The 20,345-nt window shown below is 45.3% G+C and overlaps 1 long non-coding RNA gene across 1 annotated transcript; it reads right to left on the reverse strand.

The window, feature by feature from the left end:
- Positions 1-284: 284 nt before the first annotated feature.
- On the reverse strand, positions 285-18,563 carry LOC142767514 (uncharacterized). The gene is made up of 2 exons (XR_012884942.1): positions 18,049-18,563; positions 285-504 (listed from the first exon to the last, which is right to left on the reverse strand). It is a non-coding gene; the product is annotated as an uncharacterized LOC142767514 (long non-coding RNA).
- Positions 18,564-20,345: the final 1,782 nt, after the last annotated feature.

Here is a 20,345-nt window from a genome sequence, read left to right on the forward strand (position 1 = left end):
TGGGCGGATAGCAAGCACAAGTTCGGATCGAAGCGGGCAGTCGTGTCTGCGTGGGTGCTGCCACGTTGATCTGTAACCGCATTTACGTGCGGTTACTGATACTGCATTAAGGCTGTGCCCCAATTATGCACAGCATTGGAGACAGTCTATACGCTGACAGCTTAGAAGACAGCACCGATTTCATATTGTCCGAGAAAATAGACGTATCTAGAACACGTCTACGTGGCGTGACGCTGACGCCACCTCGCGTCCAGAAGAGAAAGCTGAGAAAGCCAGACACGAACTGTTATTGTTTAAGTCTTATTTCGCATTCACCTGTACGAAAACGTAAAAGTAGCTCACAATAAGCGCATGAAAAAGTGCTTGCTTGTGCGCAGACGACCATACCAGTGAGATCCCAGCTATTCGAGGACATCGTTGAGCCGCCATCTTGTTCGGACAGCAAAGAAGACTGTGTAGTTTTTGTCTCCGATGCCGTCACCTCGAAGCTATCCATTTCGCCACCTACGGGGAAATTGAAACCGGATTTAATATGACCGCCGTTCACTTAGCCATAGAGTTTCCTAAAATTAACTAGAGACGACTCTGGCACTGCGATTGTTCTGCAACAATGAAAATGATGGGTAGTACATGGATTTGCCCAGTCTTCGTGTTTGCGAGTGGCGAACGCACTTGTAGTTTCGGTTATGGCAGCGTTTTGGTCTTGTTTCGAATTAAGGGACAAACCGTTTTGAGCTTAGTGGCCCAATTTGAATTCATGAGCCTAAAAGTTAAGGGGACGAAGCCCAACTGCTGAATATTTGCCGACTCTCGTTTCGTGACAAAGCAGCTCCAATCCATGCGAAGCAAATAGAGCATCAAGTACGAAAATAAGACAAATTCATGTAATGCTGATAATTTCCATGCTCACTGATGTTCCATGCGTTGCAGCTCCTATAGATAGTATCGCCAGAGTTTCCTCTAGTGTAGTATTGGGTCATTCCACGCCAAACCTTCTAGTCATTTTGGCCACCATCACAAATGTATTGAAAAAAAAAATATGCTGATTTGTTTAATTGAAAACATTGAGTTGCTAAACTATTTCGGGAACGAAAAAAATGGTCACGTGGGTGCCTCTTGAACTTCACTTTCGTCTGGGTGTTGTTTCTTGAAAAAACTATTTGAAAAGTACCGCTGCTTCTTTCTATACCAAAGTTGGTATACAAATTAAACAAAAATGCTTATGTAAGGTGTTCGAAGGTGAATAATGTGAGCGCACTTTTTCTGCCACCTATGCCTCCAAATATTAAGCCAAAACGTTTTATATTTGCATTTCTTCAATGCAAACACTGCACTCTGAATATTTGAGCGATGAGTACTTACTTCAAAGATGGTATGTTTAGGGGGTAAATATTAGACCCCTGAAGATGCTTAACTTCCTGACAAAAATCACGATTCACACAAAACTGTCATTTTGTCCACATTGCGATGCAATTCGCACAATGAGGTGGTTTAATTAAAAATTACTTTAATGGTCAATGGAAAACAAATGAAAAGTTGTTTTTATTTGGCAAATTTCATCATTACAGCTTTGTTTTAATGAAGAAAATAGTTTTTTAAGTTTCCCGTTGACGGCAATGCGGGGCTTCGAAGCAGGAGCTGTTGTTTTAGCAAATGGAAAGATAGCTGTCGATGGGAAACTTCAAAAAGTATTTTCTTCCTTAAAACAAAATAGTTATGGTGAAACTTGCCATATAAGAACAACTGTTCATTTACTTTCGATTGAGGTATAAAGATGATTTTTAGTTGGACAACGATATGGTGAACGTTGCATCTCAATGTGGAGAAAAATGACAATTTAGTAAAATTCCTCATTTTCTTCTTGTATTGTTTAGCGACACAACAGGTCTAAAAATATGCTTTCCCAAAACATCGCATTTGAGGAGTAAAAATTCATTGCTCGAATATTCAAAAAAGTGCATATTGCATAAAGCTTTTTGGCTAACTTCTTCGAGGCATACGCGTCAGAAATAATGCACAAATATTATTTTAAAAACCTTACACAACCATTGTCACTTAGTATGCAGACCAAGTTTGGTGTAGAAAGAAGGATCGCTAATATATATATTGCCACGACATAGTGCCTGCATTCAAATAACGCGCCCATCACCACGCGCACAGAGACATACATGGGCGCCGTCTAGCGTTGCGTAGAGACGATGATGATAGCACGAGAACCCAGCTGGCCCCTGCTGATGTGTGCCACGCGCTTGGGACTCTTCTTGAAGAAGTAGAAGAGGAAGACATCTTGCCGTTCTGCTGTAACGTGCTACGACCATAGTCCCTTTGAGTTGTGGGCACAGGTTCGCCCTTTAATAAATACGTTTTGTTATACCCCGAGCCCTTCAACATCGTTACATTTCTGGTGGAGGTGCTGGGTAATGAACCAAAGCCCTACGAACGCAAGACAGCGTAGCCCCGACCACCAGCCAGTTGATACTGCGGAGCCGACACCTGTGCATCAGAGGACCAGTCGCCGTCTTCGAGGTGATTCACCAGAATTCAGCCCACTCCACTTTACGCCAAGGGGAACTCAGTCAATGGACGCCGCCACCATGACAAGTCATGTAACACCAGCCCAAGTGGTGATAAATCAGCCTCACCAGCCACCAGTATTTCATGGCGACTCGTATGAAGACGTAGAAGATTGGCTGAACCTCTTTGAGAGAGTGGCACGTTTGAACGGTTGGGACGAGAGAGAGAAGCTCCGCCGCGTATACTTTGCTTTGGAGGACTTCGCAAAGACGTGGTATGAAAACCATGAAACCTCCTTTACGACCTGGGATGAATTTCGGCGACAAGCTCTGGCGACTTATGCCAGCGCGGATCGCAAAGAAAAGGCGCAGGCTGCGCTCGAATCCAGGAACCAACTCACCAACGAAACTGTCGCAATGTATATCGAGGACATGATCCGCCTGTTCAAGCGCGCAGATACCCATATGACCGAAGACAAGAAGCTACGCCACCTCATGCGTGGGGTGAAGCAAGAGCTATTCGCTGTTCTCGTCCGCAACCCACCACGAACAGTTGCGGAGTTTCATACGGAAGCGACAGCCATAGAGAAAACGCTAGAACAGCGGGCTCGACAGTACAATCGAGACATAAACTATGCACCTGCCAATGTCTTCTCTGGACGCCAGCGAAGTGACATGGACGCTTTGCGAGAACTCATCAGGTCGGTGATCAGGGAAGAGCTCAGCAAGTTGCAAGCACCTCACACTACAGCAACACTGTCTGTAGTCGACGTAGTACGAGATGAACTGAGGCAGATGATACGTGAGCCGGAGCGTGCGCCACAGCCGATCCAACGCATACCAACGTACTCTGAAGTACTCAGACAACCCGCGGCGCACACCAATGCAGCAGTTACGATGGCCTCTCCTTGCCCACAAACGGTACGCAGCGCACCTCGTCCACTGGAACCGACGGCTACCTACCTGCCACGAGCCCGTGGTGTAGCTCGCCACGCGGAGCAAAGGCCCCGGAAAAGTGACATCTGGCGTGACCATGAGCGCAGGCCTTTGTGTTTCCATTGTGGGGAAGCAGGTCACCTGTATAGGTTCTGCCCTTACCGACAGGCAGGATTAAGGGGCTTTCCGTTGTACGCACCATGCCCTCGAAACGGTGAACGGCCAACCGAGATCGAAGAGTACTTGTCCGCGCGCCAGAGCCCACTCACTCCACGCCAACATCAGCCAAGATCGCCGTCGCCCAGGCGTTACCGATCACCCAGCCCACGTGCTTCTTCCGCACGGTCTGGGCACCGTTCTACAAGCCCACACCAGGAAAACTGAAGCAAGCGACCTGTGGAGGTGAGGCCGCTGATAACGACAGTTGCGAAGATCCTCCATTGCGGTTTCAAGGTGACGATGCTATGTTTACAGAGGATAAGCGCAGCAGTGCGAAGATTACTTCAGATTTGCGGTTGAAAATAGACGGATACGAGCTGAATGCTTTAGTTGACACCGGCGCTGATTATTCGGCAATGAGTCACAAATTGGCAAAGAAACTGAAAAAGGTTGTAACAAAATGGAGTGGGGCACAGATACGCACGGCAGGTGGCCACACTATTACACCGCTCGGCAGATGCACCTCAAGGCTCGAAATAAGAGGCTTTACTTACGTTGCTGACTTCATCGTGCTGCCGGACTGTTCAAGGGAGCTTATACTAGGAATGGACTTTCTGCAAGCCAATGGAGCCATAATTAATCTGCGCAGATCCAGTGTAACGTTTTCGACAGAACAAGCTATGTCGGTGGAGGAATCGGAAAAGCGACGTCTTACTGCTCTGCGCGTTGTTGATGATGACGTCACAGTGCCACCTCGCTGTAGTGTAATGGTGCTTGTTGAAAATAAGGCATTTTGTGACCACGAAGGAATAGCGGATGGAAACGTAGAGCTATTTTTAAACAAAGGAATTTGCGTGGCAAGGGGTGTTGTTCACTTAAGGAATGGCCGCTCAGTTGTCCTCCTTACGAATTTTGGGAATGAATGTCAGCACATCGCTCAAGGTATGGCTATCGCCTATTTCCACGAGTTCTGCATGGCGACTGAACTATGCAGTTTAGCGACAACGCCAACCACTCCACAAGAGACCTGCAACGTCGACGCATCAGTTAACGTCAACCATAGGCTCCCAGAATATCAAAAGAAACGATTGTTTGCCCTTATAAAAGAGTTTTCGGACTGCTTTTCAACGTCCTCTAAGGTGCGACGAACGGCTATTGCAAAACACAGGATTATAACAGAAGAAGCCACGAGACCGATTTACCAACACCCATATCGAGTATCGCAAAAGGAAAGAGACGTCATCAAGAAACAAGTGGAGGAGATGCTTTCAGATGACGTGATCCAGCCTTCCAGCAGTCCATGGGCGTCTCCCGTAGTGCTTGTTAAAAAGAAAGATAACAGCCTTCGATTCTGCGTCGACTATCGGAAACTGAACAGCGTAACGAAACGGGATGTATACCCTCTGCCGCGTATCGATGATACACTCGATCGACTACGGAGTGCGAAATACTTCTCCTCCCTTGATCTCAAGAGCGGATATTGGCAAATTGAGGTGGATGAGCGCGACCGTGAAAAGACGGCATTCATAACCCCAGACGGACTCTACGAATTTAAAGCGCTTCCATTCGGCCTGTGCACAGCGCCAGCTACGTTTCAGAGAATGATGGACGCTGTCCTCGCGGGACTGAAATGGCAGTCCTGCTTGGTGTACTTGGATGACGTTGTCGTATTTTCCGCTACATTCGACCAACATCTAGAGCGACTCCGCACAGTATTAGAAGCCATTCGTTCAGCAGACTTGACCATCGAGCCAGAAAAATGCCACTTCGCTTTTGAAGAGCTTCGATTCCTCGGACACGTTGTCAGCTCCGACGGCGTTCGGCCAGATCCCGAAAAGACAGCTGCCATCGCGAAGTTCCCGACACCCAAAGACAAGAAGTCAGTACGTCGCTTCCTGGGTTTATGCGCGTACTATCGGCGATTTGTGGAAAATTTTTCGAACATTGCTGAACCACTTACTAATCTGACAAAAGACGAGGTGCCCTTTAGGTGGGAAAGTGAACAACAGGAAGCATTTGATGAGTTAAGAACACGCCTGCAAGCCTCTCCAATCCTCGCCCACTTCGATGATACTGCCGAAACTGAAGTTCACACTGATGCGAGTAACGTCGGCCTCGGAGCCATTCTAGTCCAGCGGCAAAACGGCCAAGAAAAAGTGCTAGCGTATGCCAGCCGCAAGCTTTCGAAAGCTGAGACAAATTACTCTGCAACCGAAAAAGAGTATCTCGCGGTCATTCGGGCCATAAGTAAATTTCGGCCGTACCTCTACGGTAGACCATTCCGAGCAGTAAGTGACCACCATTGCCTGTGTTGGCTGGTGAATCTTAAGGATCCCTCTGGCCGACTAGCAAGATGGAGCCTTAGGCTACAAGAGTACGATGTTACTGTGGTATACAAATCTGGGAAAAAGCACAGCGATGCCGACTGCCTGTCACGCGCACCAGTGGATACGAGTGAGCCGGAGGAAGAAGACTTCCCGTTTCTAGGCGTCGTCCAGGCATCAGAAATCGCTGAACAACAACAAAATGACCCCGATTTGCTGCCACTTATACAGCGTCTCCAAGGACTCAACGTTAAAGTCCCGCGCACTTTATCCAGAGGGCTCCCTTCGTTCTGTCTTCGGGAAGGGGTCCTTTACAAGAGGAACTTCAAGCCTCATGGTGACAAGTTTTTACTCGTTGTACCTGCACCTTTACGAAACGAGATTCTGCACGCATGTCATGATGAGCCAACATCTGGGCACATGGGTGTCAGCCGTACATTCGCCAGAATTCACCTAAAATACTACTGGCCAAAACTGTTATCATCAGTTCAGCGCTATGTCAAAACTTGCCGTGAGTGTCAAAGACGCAAAACTCCATCCGTGAAACCTGCAGGCCTCCTCCAGCCAATAGAACCACCGCATGCCCCATTCCAACAAGTTGGTATGGATCTCCTAGGCCCGTTTCCGACATCGACTGCACACAAGAAGTGGATAGTCGTAGCCACAGACTATCTCACTCGCTATGCTGAGACTGACTCGCTGTACACTGCAACATCTCTTGAAGTTGCCAAGTTCTTCATCAACAACATAGTCCTCAGACATAGTGCACCCAGCGTGGTAATTACAGATCGTGGCCCAGCTTTTACTGCAGACCTAATGAAATGTCTGATGCGAATGACCCACACAGACCAGAGAAGAACTACAGCATACCATCCTCAAACAAATGGCCTAACGGAGCGCTTGAACAGAACTCTGACTGATATGCTTTCAATGTATATCGACGTCGAACATAAACTGTGGGATGAAATATTGCCCTACATCACGTTCGCATATAATACAGCCGTTCAAGAAACAACGCGAGTGACACCATTTGAACTTGTATTCGGCCGAAGAGTCACCACTCCACTGGATGCCATGTTACCACTGAATGATGAAAGCAGCAATCCACCTGGCCTAGACGACTTCCTGCAAAGAGCCGAGGAAGCACGACAGATGGCGAGATACACAATACGCCGCCAACAACGTATCGACTCCTATCGGTACAATCAGCGTCGTACCGAAGCGCATTTTCAACCAGGTGACAAAGTATGGATATGGACCCCAGTGCGTCGCCGCGGACTTTCTGAAAAACTTTTTAGCCACTACTTCGGGCCTTACGAAGTACTCCATCGTGTAAGCGATGTAACTTACCAAGTCAGATCCGCTATACACGGGAGCTCAAAACGCCGCAACCCTACAGAGGTTGTACATGTAGTCCGGATGAAGCCGTACTATGAGAGATCACCGGAAGACCAGTGACGCCTACGCCTACCACGAATCTATTCATTGCCTGACGCATCGGGACGATGCGTGTGAGGAGGGGGATTATGCCACGACATAGTGCCTGCATTCAAATAACGCGCCCATCACCACGCGCACAGAGACATACATGGGCGCCGTCTAGCGTTGCGTAGAGACGATGATGATAGCACGAGAACCCAGCTGGCCCCTGCTGATGTGTGCCACGCGCTTGGGACTCTTCTTGAAGAAGTAGAAGAGGAAGACATCTTGCCGTTCTGCTGTAACGTGCTACGACCATAGTCCCTTTGAGTTGTGGGCACAGGTTCGCCCTTTAATAAATACGTTTTGTTATACCCCGAGCCCTTCAACATCGTTACAATATATATATATATATATATATATATATATATATATATATATATATATATATATATATATATATATATGACGTTTGGCGTGTAATGACCCTGTTAGAAAGCTCTATGCCCTTAGCTGTCTGTTTAGCCGTCTACGGTGAGTATTGGAACACGCACTAAATGCGCACGGCGTCAATGCGAAAAAAAAGGAACATATCACGCATCGATGTCACGTAGCACGCAGCAAACAACCACAAATGTCTCAACCCTCCCAATTGCAGAGTATGGAAATCTGGGATTGTTTTGCTGCGCAAGCATGTAGCTTGTGTACACCCCACAGCCTTGTTAGTGCTGAACGGTAAGGATGAGACGAAGTATAAGTCATTTAACACGTTTGAAAATGTTCAACTCATGACGGTATAGAACTACTGTTGTGTAAGCAACACCTTCACCCATATTAATTTTCATTGTGTACCGTAAAGCCGTAAAAGTTTATGTTGCAAGGTGGTATTTGGTAAACATCCAGGTAGACCACAAAGTCCGTGTTTATTTCAGCCTTGCATGACTATGCAAGCTGCGCACGTTTTTTAAAAGGGGCCCTGGAGCACCTTCTCGAATAACCATCAAGTAGCTTCAGTAAAGAAATTTATTTCCTGACGAATCGACTGCCGCAATTTTTTCAGCATCTCGAGTACGAGCAGAATTACACAAATTTGTCACAATCTGTAACTGCTTTGCGCTTCCTCTAGTCCTGACAAGTACGCTCGAAGCTAAGAGGGGAAGGTTGGCACGGGGGAATGAAGTTACGTCACGCGCACGTCATGATTATGAGCGCTCTTTCTTTTTGTTTCTTCAAACGCGCGGCTCACCCCACGTTGCGGCCTCCCGCGACGACAGCTGTAACTATGCCACCTCCCGAAGCTGAAATCAGTATATGGCCGTGAGTTTCGGTATTTGGCGCAATCATTTCGTTAGATGCCATCATTTGCATAGAGAAAGAGGCAACGATTTTAGTTGATTTGGAAAACTAAGTGTAAATTCCAGGCAACATGCTGCGCCAAAACGATTGGCTCGCGCATTCTCAGGAGAACCGATTACCGATCTGCACCGTTTTCTGAGCACGCTGAAAAAGTGTTGCGGGGACTTTTTGAAGGGGTCCTGCGACGCTTCTTCATATGCATTCTGAGGCGCCGGAGTTCGTGTATAGAGCCAAATACGGAGATTAACTAAAAAAAGGTGACAGTGGTATTAAAAGTTATTAGCCTGCAAACTTCGAAACCCCGGCAGACGAGGGAAAAAAAACCTTCCATTTGGCATTTAACTCTACCACCGACATTAACGGCCGTTTCCAATCCCCACGAGCTTTTTACACAGACGCACCGCCCGACGACTCACTTTGTGGTAGCCGTTGTGCAGCGCTCCTAGTATTGCTTTGCAAATATATTCACAATTGAATATTTGAAACAGAAAGCGTTTGTGTCCGAGCAAGCAATACCAGTGATTTTATAATTTTTAGCGCACAATAGTGTGGCCTTTCCGACCACATGAACAGTACGCAGACCTGGTCGCGTCGAACCAATCAAAATGCATGGCCCGCGTCGTCAGTCCCGAGTGGTGAAGCGTCACTTTCGATCACGACAATAACTCCTGTGTGTCTCCTTAGCCTGAAAACAGTGTGGTTATTCCACTAATATAAAATTATAGCAGCATTGAGGTTTGCGATGGCACTTGCGCATCAATATCAATGCATTCCACAGTTGCAGAAAAAGCGATGAATACAGCAAGCTTAATTTGTATCACAGGGCCCCTTTAAGCAAAACTTACGGCGCATAGGGGGCCCTGTGAATTTTTTTTTTCTTTTAGAGATGGCTGCATAAAAGGTCTCAATGCGGAGTGCTTAGCTAAAATAATTCCCTTTATCTGTATGCACAGAGTCCGGAGTCAGTGGTTCACTCTCGGCGGAGGTGCTGCTGAAACGCTTGCCCCATATTTCGTCGGCCCATTAAAATAGTTCTTCTGATGCGATAATTTTTTTCATGATATATTTTGTTTTACAAAAGAAAATCACATTATTCACGGCAGTGGTGAGCTTCATTGTGAAAGCTGTCATTTGAACAAATGAGAAGGCAAGTGTGAATGCGAAACTTGAATTATTTTTTCTCAAAAAAGGAGAAATTTGGTGATGAAACACACCATCGAGAAAGAATTATCAATAAACACCCTATTAAGATATAAAGCTGATTTTCGGTTGGTGCATCAAGTGGTATATATTTCGTAAAAAAATTGGACCGAAATGACGATTTTCTCTAATTCGTGTATTTGTCTCATAAGATTTGCAAGGTTCCATGCTGTGAAAATGTTTTAAACGCCATTGAAAGGGTCCGTTCCGCACAGTGCATATGATCAGCCGCCGTTTGAGTAACCTACAGAGTCATATAACAATATCACCATGTAACATCATATTACACTACTCTATAGTAACGTCATGGTGATGTCGTGATGACGTCACAAATTTTGGTGACTTGCGGATTCATGGTAGCTTCATGATATGGTTTTTTGCATCGCTCCTGGTGACGCTGCCGACGCCGTCAGTCAGATATCGCATTTGATGGCTTTCTCCTTAATAATGAACTCTTTCCGTCCACATTAACAATGGCGAGTCGATGCTTGAAAGTGTGTGTCCTCAGATTGTCTGCCGCTACACCGAACTAGGAAATGGACGTTCATAATTCCTTGCTAGAGAGGCGATAACGGTGCCTGCCGGACGATCGAGGTTATTCGTCCTTTCCCTCTTTACTAACGACCTTTCCGTTCTTAGTTTTTCGCGTTAATTAATTCTATCGTCACCCACGGCAAAGTGGCCATATGCGCTTGACAACGGCCCGCCCGGTCTGAACAGAACCGAGGTGAGCGGATGAAAAGGCGGCTACAAGGCGTAGAAAGGAGCTGTTACGCTGTTGCGAGGCCAGTTAGCGAGACTTTCCATCCTAACCTCCTCTTCACTTCTTATTGGCTCGACACGTCCGGCGCCTTTGACGCAAGCTCATACAGGCAAACGAAAAAGCTTGCGTGCGGACGTGTTGCGGAGGTTATATACGTTAATACGGAGGTCCCTCACCCGGAATTCTGTATGCCCAGTGCAGAAGACCTAGTCGCGTAGACCCTGCAGAAGCTCATCTGTGCATTTCTGCGCGTCCCCTCGATTGCGAAGATCGGCGTGGCACTATGTCGTCCAACAAAAGCGAGTACACGTGCGCGGTAAGCTGTTACGAAGGAGTGTGACTTAACACGATGGCGACATTATAGCGGTCGTAACCATGAAAGAGCAAGAGAAACGGCATAGCGTTAAAAGGTCACTCTCTTCCGTCGTACTTCGTTAACGTTTCTTGACTTATCGATTGCTTTTTTAACGTCTCAACGTTGACGAAGTAAAGCGAGTTTGGGAAAACATTAAACTAACAGCGTGTATAAGGTTTGGTGCTCCGGCGTAACACAATAAACGTGAACCTTGCTTGCGTTCTATCATTAACCAGTTTGGGTTCTTTTGTTCTCTCAGCGGTTAACGCACACAAAGATTGACATGATAAGACGCTGAATTGAAAGCTTTGTTGTGTTTGCTTATCTCGCCATATCTAGATTCGGTGTCAGCTGTGGCTTATCACTCGTATTTAGCGTCGGGCAAACGTATAGATGGCGTCATCGAAGGGTTTGGTTGCTTGAATGCTCCTCTTGGCGGACGTCTTTCGAACCTCAGCGGGTTCGTCGCACGTAAGGGTAAGGGTCATGAATAGCTAGCATCACCGACACCTTATCCATGAGATTTTTGGTTTAGCGTCCACTCTTTCGTGTCTTGATTTGGGAGTAAAAGCCGACAAGCTGCATCAGTCTGTTCTATCTTGGTGTTCTTGTCCTCCTCCTCTTTCCAGGGATATACGTACATGCACACCGCAGACAAACACACATGTGTGTACAAACAGCTTTCTGCCCTGTTGTTTCACCCTTCTGTACCCGCATAAAAACTTCTGGCTACGCTGCTGTGCTACAAGCACTATTAACATCTGTGATGTTTGAAGGAATCAAGATATTCGAGGCGAAGGGAAGAAAGAAAGTCATAGCTGGGAGCCGCGTAGTTTCGATGCTTTGATTCACTAGGTCACCATGCATTCCAGAGCTTTGTTGAAACGTGCCGCGCGGGACGTATGCCAGCAACAAAAAAATTACTGTTGTTTCGTCCTTCGCGCTTAGAACGTGTATACAAAAATTTACACAGTCGTTATGGTGTTCCAGTATCATGAAGACGCAGATGACAGAACTATTATCATCATCATTATGCATGTCAAGCTTAGTCGCCATCCCCATCATCCAGTGTGAAGCTAAGGGCAGCGTTACGTAGATACTAATCAAGCACTCATAGTCTGTACACAGAAGAATCATAAACATTGTATGACACGATGTTACAAACGGCGCGAATGCAAGGGGTGCATAACTCGGCGTGGCTATGTGGCACACACAAGTGCACTGACTTGAAGGCATTAAAAAACGCGCCAGCAAAAATGACCATTACAGGCCACACACAGTCATAGACACCATTATACGTCACTCCACGCACACTTATTCTTCTTTCATGCCACGAATGTCAGAGGTCACGTCAGCTCTAACTGGACTTGCATATCATAGTGCAAATCAAGAGCCTCAGGGTCGTGACACGGATGCGCAATCGGGTCTGTGCCATCCCGCTCGGGGCAGATGACAAAAACACATTCATTGTCATCGGTCACATATCACTGCTGCATCCCTCCTCGCTACGCGTCGTGCAACGGCTCATACACAAAGATCCACGGTGTATGCAGTGCGACGTCGAAATATTGACCCCTCAGCTTAGAGGTGAGCCAGGAAGACACGCGTCGGTGGTTTGCAACGAGCAGCGATGAAGGCTTCGCTCAGCTTCACCAGACGGACCTTCGGGAACGGCGAGAGACGCGTCATTTATCTGGGCTCCTCTTGAGTGCCCAGCGAGGCTGGACACGATCTCCCACGGGTCGACCGCCCCGGGGCAGGTCGAGGTTCGTATACAACGTTCATTGCACGTGCTCGTCGGATATTGAGATCGCATGACCGCGTGGTACCCTCGTGCCGTACCAGGATGCTATACGGCACGCGGAAGGTGGTGGCGAAATGTGGGTCAATGCGCCGGCGTCCCAAGACAGCGAAGCACGGCGAGCTGCGAGACCTTGAACCGCGCGTGTGTGTGCGCTCGCGCCGGCCACCCGTGTATGTACAAAAAGCGCGGTCGTGCTCATCGCGTGGAGGGCAAATAAGGCCGTATGAAAAAGAAGGAACCGTTCGGATGAAGCTGCAAAGGTGGTTTTCGCACGCCATGCCTCGACCTCTCGTAGGCCGCTGTCTGTACGTTCAAAACGTGGCGCATGGGCAATATTTAGGGACCTTGTCGATTTACGGAGAACACTGACCACTCTCGGAGGCGTTTGGTTAAGACATCGAGGTGTTAACCTTGCCGGCATAGTTAAAGCGAAGCCTTGCCCATTGCGGACATATGCTTGCCATCTTGCTGCTTGATGTGACTTCCATTCCGGAGCTTTGTCATTCGCTCTCTTGCAGGATGATTTACAACCACACAACTTGGACCTCTTGCATATAGTGCCGTATTTATAGTTCCAGTATATGTTTTTATAGAATAAATGTATATTAGGACAGGTCAGTGCGATTGCGTGGCACTGACTGTTTTCTGCACTTGAACAACAGTCGTGATCACATATTATAAAACAAACACAATGCTGTCCAAAGGCACACAGAACGACACTCACGCACTGCGTACAAATTCTTCAATGCAAAAATCTGTCCACGCAACACAGAAGTATAAAAAACACCACTAATCACGGAATCAATATAAACGTCGTGTTATAACAGTGTTTCGTGATTCCGCTAAACATTTCGGACCTTTTTCTGAAACGAAAATTTGGCATATACCACATGAGAGCTTTCCGGCAACCAAGAGGACACGCATTCATCAACGTAAAACCGAAAAGGAGACACAGTTACTGTAATTGCTGCCATAGAAGACGTGCCTGAATGCGCGGACAGACTAACTGAAATGTGCGACATATTGCTCACTACGTCGGGCTTAGAAATTCAAATTCAAATTCTTTATTTCTGCCTTGTAGGGGTACAGACAGTGGAGGCGCAGAAAAAGCTGTCAGAGACAGCTTGACAAAGCCGCGACACCCTTTTGCTTAGCAGCAGCTTCACAGCAATGTTCATTAAACAACAGTATTAACATAGTGTAATGGCAAATACACAATAATCGACAAATACAAAAGAGACTCTAAAAGATATTATAAAATAGAAAAAAAAAAAAACTAAGCTTACATATTAACGTACATGGCACGCAAAGTATTCTTTGACGAACTGAAGAGATCAAAACCACTATGTAAATATGAATTTAGAAGGGAAGGAAGAGTAAATTGCAGGCGTTGTCGACCTAAGTTTATTCTGGGTGTCGGCACAACCCAAGACTCTCCATGCCTTGTCATAAATGTCATTTTTCGTGCATGCAAATCGGCAAGGTATCGTAGATGGTTTATATTTTTTAGAGTTTCGAGTTGAAACCTGACACTCAAACGGAATTTGTACAAGTTCTCGATCTTTATTACATTACTTTGCAAAAAGAGATCTGCACTGGGCGAGTGCCAAGGTACATTATGAACATGACGAAGGAATCTCTTTTGCAGAATGTAGATACGCTGAAGACAGCCAGGAGTAGTCGTGCCCCAGACTAAGTGGCAATAGTTTAAATAAGAGTAAAAAAGGGAATTGTACAATAGTAGTTTTATTGGTTTCGGGAGAACGTATTTGAGCCTGCCTACGATCCCAGTTATTTGAGCCAGTTTCGTTGAAATGTGATCCACATGCTGTTCCCAAGACATAGAGGAGGAAAAAACCACTCCGAGGCACTTAAATTGTTCAACCACATCTATACATCGTGAGTTCAGTTTAATGCCGAAGGAAAAAGGAACTGGTTTATTTTTAGGGCGGAATACGACAGCTTGTGTTTTCTTCTCATTGATACGCATGCACTTGGATTCTGACCATTTTTGTAGCTCACTCATGGTATCATTGCAATCCCGAACAAGGATATCAAGATTATTTCCAGAAAAAAAGATGCTAGTATCATCAGCATAGATGATAAATTTAGCAGTGGTGTTGATATTGCAAATGTCGTTAAGATACATATTAAAAAGCAATGGTCCTAATATACTGCCCTGTGGAACGCCACAGGTAACAGACTTTAGTTCAGATTTTATGTTGTCAATGCAAACAGCCTGTTTTCTATGCGATAGATATGATTTCAGGAGCAACTGCGCCTGTCCACGAATACCATAACATTCTAAGTTTTGCAGGAGTATAGTGTGATTGACAAGATCAAACGCCTTCGAGAAATCTACGAAGATACCAATAACGAAGGCTTTCTTTTCAAACTGTGTTAATATATATTCCTTTTGTTCGAGTAGTGCTAGTTCAGCAGATTTATTTTTACAAAACCCAAATTGATTTGGTGATAGTAGGCTATGTTTATTAATAAAATCATACAACCTAGTATATAACACTTTCTCAAAAACTTTCGAAAATATTGGAAGTATGGATACTGGTCTATAATTACCTAAATCATTGCGATCTCCTTTCTTATATAGAACCGTTACTTTAGCAACTTGCATTTGTTTAGGAAATGTACCGGTATCTAAACATAGGTTAAATATGTCTGCAAGAGTAGGCGCAATGACGGCGGCAACATGTTTCACAGGTCTCACTTGAATGCCATCTATGTCACAGCTATGACTGTTTTTAAGGTTTTGTAACACTGCTATAACTTCTTCTGTTGTAACAGGGCTCAGGAATATTGTATCATTATTAAAAGAATTAATATATTTATTAGAATCATCGGACGGACTGTTATGGGCGAGAGTTGTAAAAAAGTTGTTGAAAACTTCCGCCAGTTCTACTCCAGATATATCTTTATCATTTAGCTTTAACATACGTAGGGAAGCCTGTGGTTGCTCCCGTCTAAGTAAGAGATTTAATCTTGACCACAGCAAATCATGGCGACCGTTTTTAACTTCAAGTAAAGTAGAGTAGTATTCCGCTCGTGCCTTACGCAATTTTTTTGTTAGCCTATTCCTGTATTTCTTAAATACCTTGAGGTCATCAGCTGAACGCGTATTTAAGAATACTTTGAACAGCTTATCTTTCGTTTTAATTTCTTCGCGTAATTCAATAGTTACCCAAGGTTTGCGCGTTTTGCGTTTTAATCCGCGCACTTTTAGTGGGAAGCAGGAATGATAAAGCTGCTTGAATACGTAGAGAAACTTATCGTAGGCCTCATTTGCATCATTTGAAAGGCCGGTGCCATCCCACTGAACTTGTGTTATTGAGTTGTAAAATAAACTCAGGGTTTGGTTTGTTATACGCTGATATGCAGCTTTTTCTTGCCAGTACTTTACCGCTGGAATCTTATTTATACTTAAGAACACCGGAAGGTGGTCGCTGATTGCGCATGTTATTACACCTGTTGCAGCTATTGGTTGAGATGAGTTCGTAATAAGCAGATCAAGAAGAGACGCACCCTCTGGTGTAACCCTTGTTGGAATTTTTATAAGGTTAACGAATCCGTTCGAAGCCAGAGTTGTGTTAAAATTCATAGCAAAATAATTATCCTTCAACAAATCAATATTAAAATCCCCACCAGCTATTAATGTGTATTTACTGTCCGTTATAAATGAAAGGAAATTATCGTAAAACTGGAAAAACTTGAGCGCATTTCCCTTAGGGGGACGATAGCACACCGAAAACACGAACTGACCAGTACAGACTGATATGATTTCAAAATCATCAGTAATCAGAGAGTACGAGTCCAGCTTATCGCATTCTATATTGTTAGACACCAGCAAAGCAACTCCACCTCCTCGCTGGCTGGAGCGGTTCAGAGAATAAGTTTTATAGTGAGTCATCGTAAAGGTGTCAGAATCATTGGTGCTCCAAGTTTCAGTGAGCATGACCAAAGAAAAAGTAAATGAAAATTCACCGAAAAATTCCTCCAAACACATGGTCTTGTTTTTTACAGAGCGTACATTTAAGTGAATGGCTTTAAACGATGTTGGCTTAGTAGTACATGAAGTAATTTTATTAAGATCACTCGGAAGAAAATAACTCATGTGCTCCATCGTGATTACATTTCAAAAGAAAACAAAGCATTCAACGTGAAGCACTATAGGTGCTCTAAGTCGCTCTTTCCCTTCACATGCACAGCATTCACTCCCTCGCTTTTCCGAACGAGAACTTTTCCGTTGAGATACCAAACAAACTTGTAGCCTTTATCTTTGGCGCATTCTTTCGTTGCTTGGAGCAGTTCTCTATTGCGGCGTGTCAGATTTTCTTGCATGAAAATTGGTGGGTGGCTATCCTTAAGGTTCTTTTTATTCCTGATCCACTGGTCCCTTATCGCTTGCTTTGTAAAGCGGACAATGATGCCTGGCACCTTGCCATGTTTTGCAGGAATTCGATGAACATTCGCAACATCCGATTCCATTAAGTGAGGCACTTGAAGTTTGTCAGCTACGTCATTTAATGTGACCATAAGATTCTCATTTGCTACTTCTCTAATACCATGCAGTTCCAAGTTTAGCTGCCTGCTTCTAAATTCAAGGTCATGCATCTCTTTTTCAAGTTGGGCACAGGTTACTTGATTTAGGTCATCTTTTTTTTCAAGCTCAGACACCTTTTTTTTTATGTCTTTTAAATCGGCTTCTTGATGGCAGAACTTTTGCTCAAATTCATCGAACTTTGTAGATATGAAGGTAAGAGACTCTTCAATGCTTTCAACTTTTTTTGTCAGGGGCATCAGCCGTTCTAACTTCTGGTTAATTGACATGAGGGCAAGCTTAATTTCTGTTTCAGAATCATTACTGTCTTTACTGCACATGTTGCCACCACTAGCACTTCTACACGACGGACACTGCCATGATTTCTTTGCGGCCTCGTTCTTTGCCTTGAACGACTTTTCTGTTAGGCCAGCGCATTTTCCAAAGTGATAACCGTTCTCGCACTTACAACATTCCACAAAGGGCTCGTCAGGAGAGATGAGCAGATTACATGTGTTACAAGAAAGAGACATTGTTTCAAGTGTAGCTATGCAACCACAATACGGTGCCCAGCGGTACACAAGCAAAACCAATAGCAGCAGCAGCGACAGCAGCAGCAGTAGAAATACTATTGCAACTGAATATTATTGAACACAGTAACACTAACCTGCAAAAAGAGCAGTTTTTGAGACGATGTTCACGGCTTGCTGCCGCTGCTGCTAAGTGGTGGGCGGGTCACCGTGCTCCGCTTTTCTTGTGCCGAGCTGGCTAGATGCGCATGTGCAGAGACGACTTGCGGGTGAATCCTCGTCCCAAGGGCAGATCCACGTGAAATTCGCAGAAGCGGTCCGGCGAAACACTTCTTGCACTCCGTTCACTGCGGGTCCGGACGTAGACGACACTGCAAAAAGAGCAGTTTTTGAGACGATGTTCACGGCTTGCTGCCGCTGCTGCTAAGTGGTGGGCGGGTCACCGTGCTCCGCTTTTCTTGTGCCGAGCTGGCTAGATGCGCATGTGCAGAGACGACTTGCGGGTGAATCCTCGTCCCAAGGGCAGATCCACGTGAAATTCGCAGAAGCGGTCCGGCGAAACACTTCTTGCACTCCGTTCACTGCGGGTCCGGACGTAGACGACACTGCAAAAAGAGCAGTTTTTGAGACGATGTTCACGGCTTGCTGCCGCTGCTGCTAGAAGAACAGCGCATCCCGCCAGGCTCAAGCAGCAGCAGTCACCAGTTCTTTCGTGCACTTTGCTCTGATATATAAGCTATTCTATGCACGCAGGTTCAGTAATATCTATCAATTTCACCATTCCCTTCTCTTTTTTGTTCTCGGCTGATAAATTGGCATAAGCAGTCCTTTCTGTGGTTAAATACTTTTTTGTTCCTGCCTGCTGCTAATAAAGAATGAAAGAATAAAAGTGAAAGTCATGACACAAAGGAGCCATTCTGCCGTTGCACCATGCCTCTTTATCTAGGTTTTGAGTCATTCGCCCCACCTTCCTTGTAATGTTTTGATTGATTGGTCGATTAAAATATTCCTTGAAGGACTCGAAGTTTCAATCAGTCAATGTTGGAACTGCCCCTGTTTCTGTATACAGTAATATTGATTGATTGATATGTGGGGTTTAACGTCCCAAAACCACCATATCATCATGAGAGACGCCGTAGTGGAGGGCTCCGGAAATTTTGACCACCTGGGGTTTTTTAACGTTCAACCAATTTCGAGCACACGAGCCTCAGCATTTTTGCCTTCATCGAAAATGCAGCTACCGCAGCCGGGATTCGATTCTGCGACCTGTGGGTCAGCAGACGAGTACCTTAGCCACTAGACCACCGCGGTGGGTCTGTATGCAGCAATTGAGATAACACAGCGCGGTGCAATTATTTACATAAGAAAAACGCGGCTTTGTCAATGGTATGTTATAACGTGAATGTGGCTGCTGGACCTGGTAATTGAACGCTGAACCTGCACTCAAAACTGGAAGATGAAGTAGCTGCAGTACAAGCGCGCACCGAGTGACTGCTATGAGGTGGTTGTGCAGCAAAGTGGTTATATCAGCCGACATTTATTGTGCTGTTTTACTTTAATTTGGGTCACGCTATTTCATGTTCTATTGACATGCGTTGCGGTGAATGTTTTTGTTATTTTCTTATTGACTTCTGTCGCTTAGTTATATTATTTAGAATAACGAAAGATACGTTTCCTGATTCACTTGCCATAATTTTTATTATATGCATGGACATCGTTTGAGGTTTGGTTGTGAGGAATTGATCAAATACCCCAACAAAAATATAAAGAAGAATTGAGAAGTTTGCAGTATGCCTTGCGAAGCTTGAAACAGAGAAAGTAGACGATTAGGGAGAATGGTGTGGTTGCTTCTAGGTTGTTCCTAGGCCTTAACCAGGTTATATAAGTTGCTTCGAGGTTGCTTTGAGGTCGTTGCTAAGAAATGCTGGGTTATCTCTTCGTTAATTCTCAGCACAGAGAGGTCCTAGTTAACGAGCAGAGAGTCGCAGACCCGACACGGACGTATAAACATCAGAGACAAAAACTCGCACTGAAACCAACAAGCGTGCGCACATCTCATAAATCCATGGGCGTGTCGTCGTTGGCCAAGGAGTTCACTCACTCCAGCGAGTTCTCGCAGACATTGTTGCATTTCCCGTCATTACCTAGTAATCTGTCATTGTACGTACTCGGGGACTATCATCATCATCACACCGGTTTATAACGAGAGTTTTTCAATAGGCCGCGCAGATTACGGCTAGCCTAAGCAGCTTCGCCGTTAAAACAAACGCCACCCAAGAAGCTTGTAGAGATGATCTTGCAGCGAATCTGAAACAAGGGGCCCGATATTCATACCTCGGCTTATCTCGATTGTTCGTGAAAGTTTTCTCAATCATTGGTGACAAGAAAGCTTAATTGATGTATACCGCTCATGTGATCTCTTTATTGCTAGTGA

Source organism: Rhipicephalus microplus, chromosome 7 (genome assembly GCF_043290135.1).
Source record: "Rhipicephalus microplus isolate Deutch F79 chromosome 7, USDA_Rmic, whole genome shotgun sequence".
Lineage (NCBI taxonomy): Eukaryota > Metazoa > Arthropoda > Arachnida > Ixodida > Ixodidae > Rhipicephalus > Rhipicephalus microplus.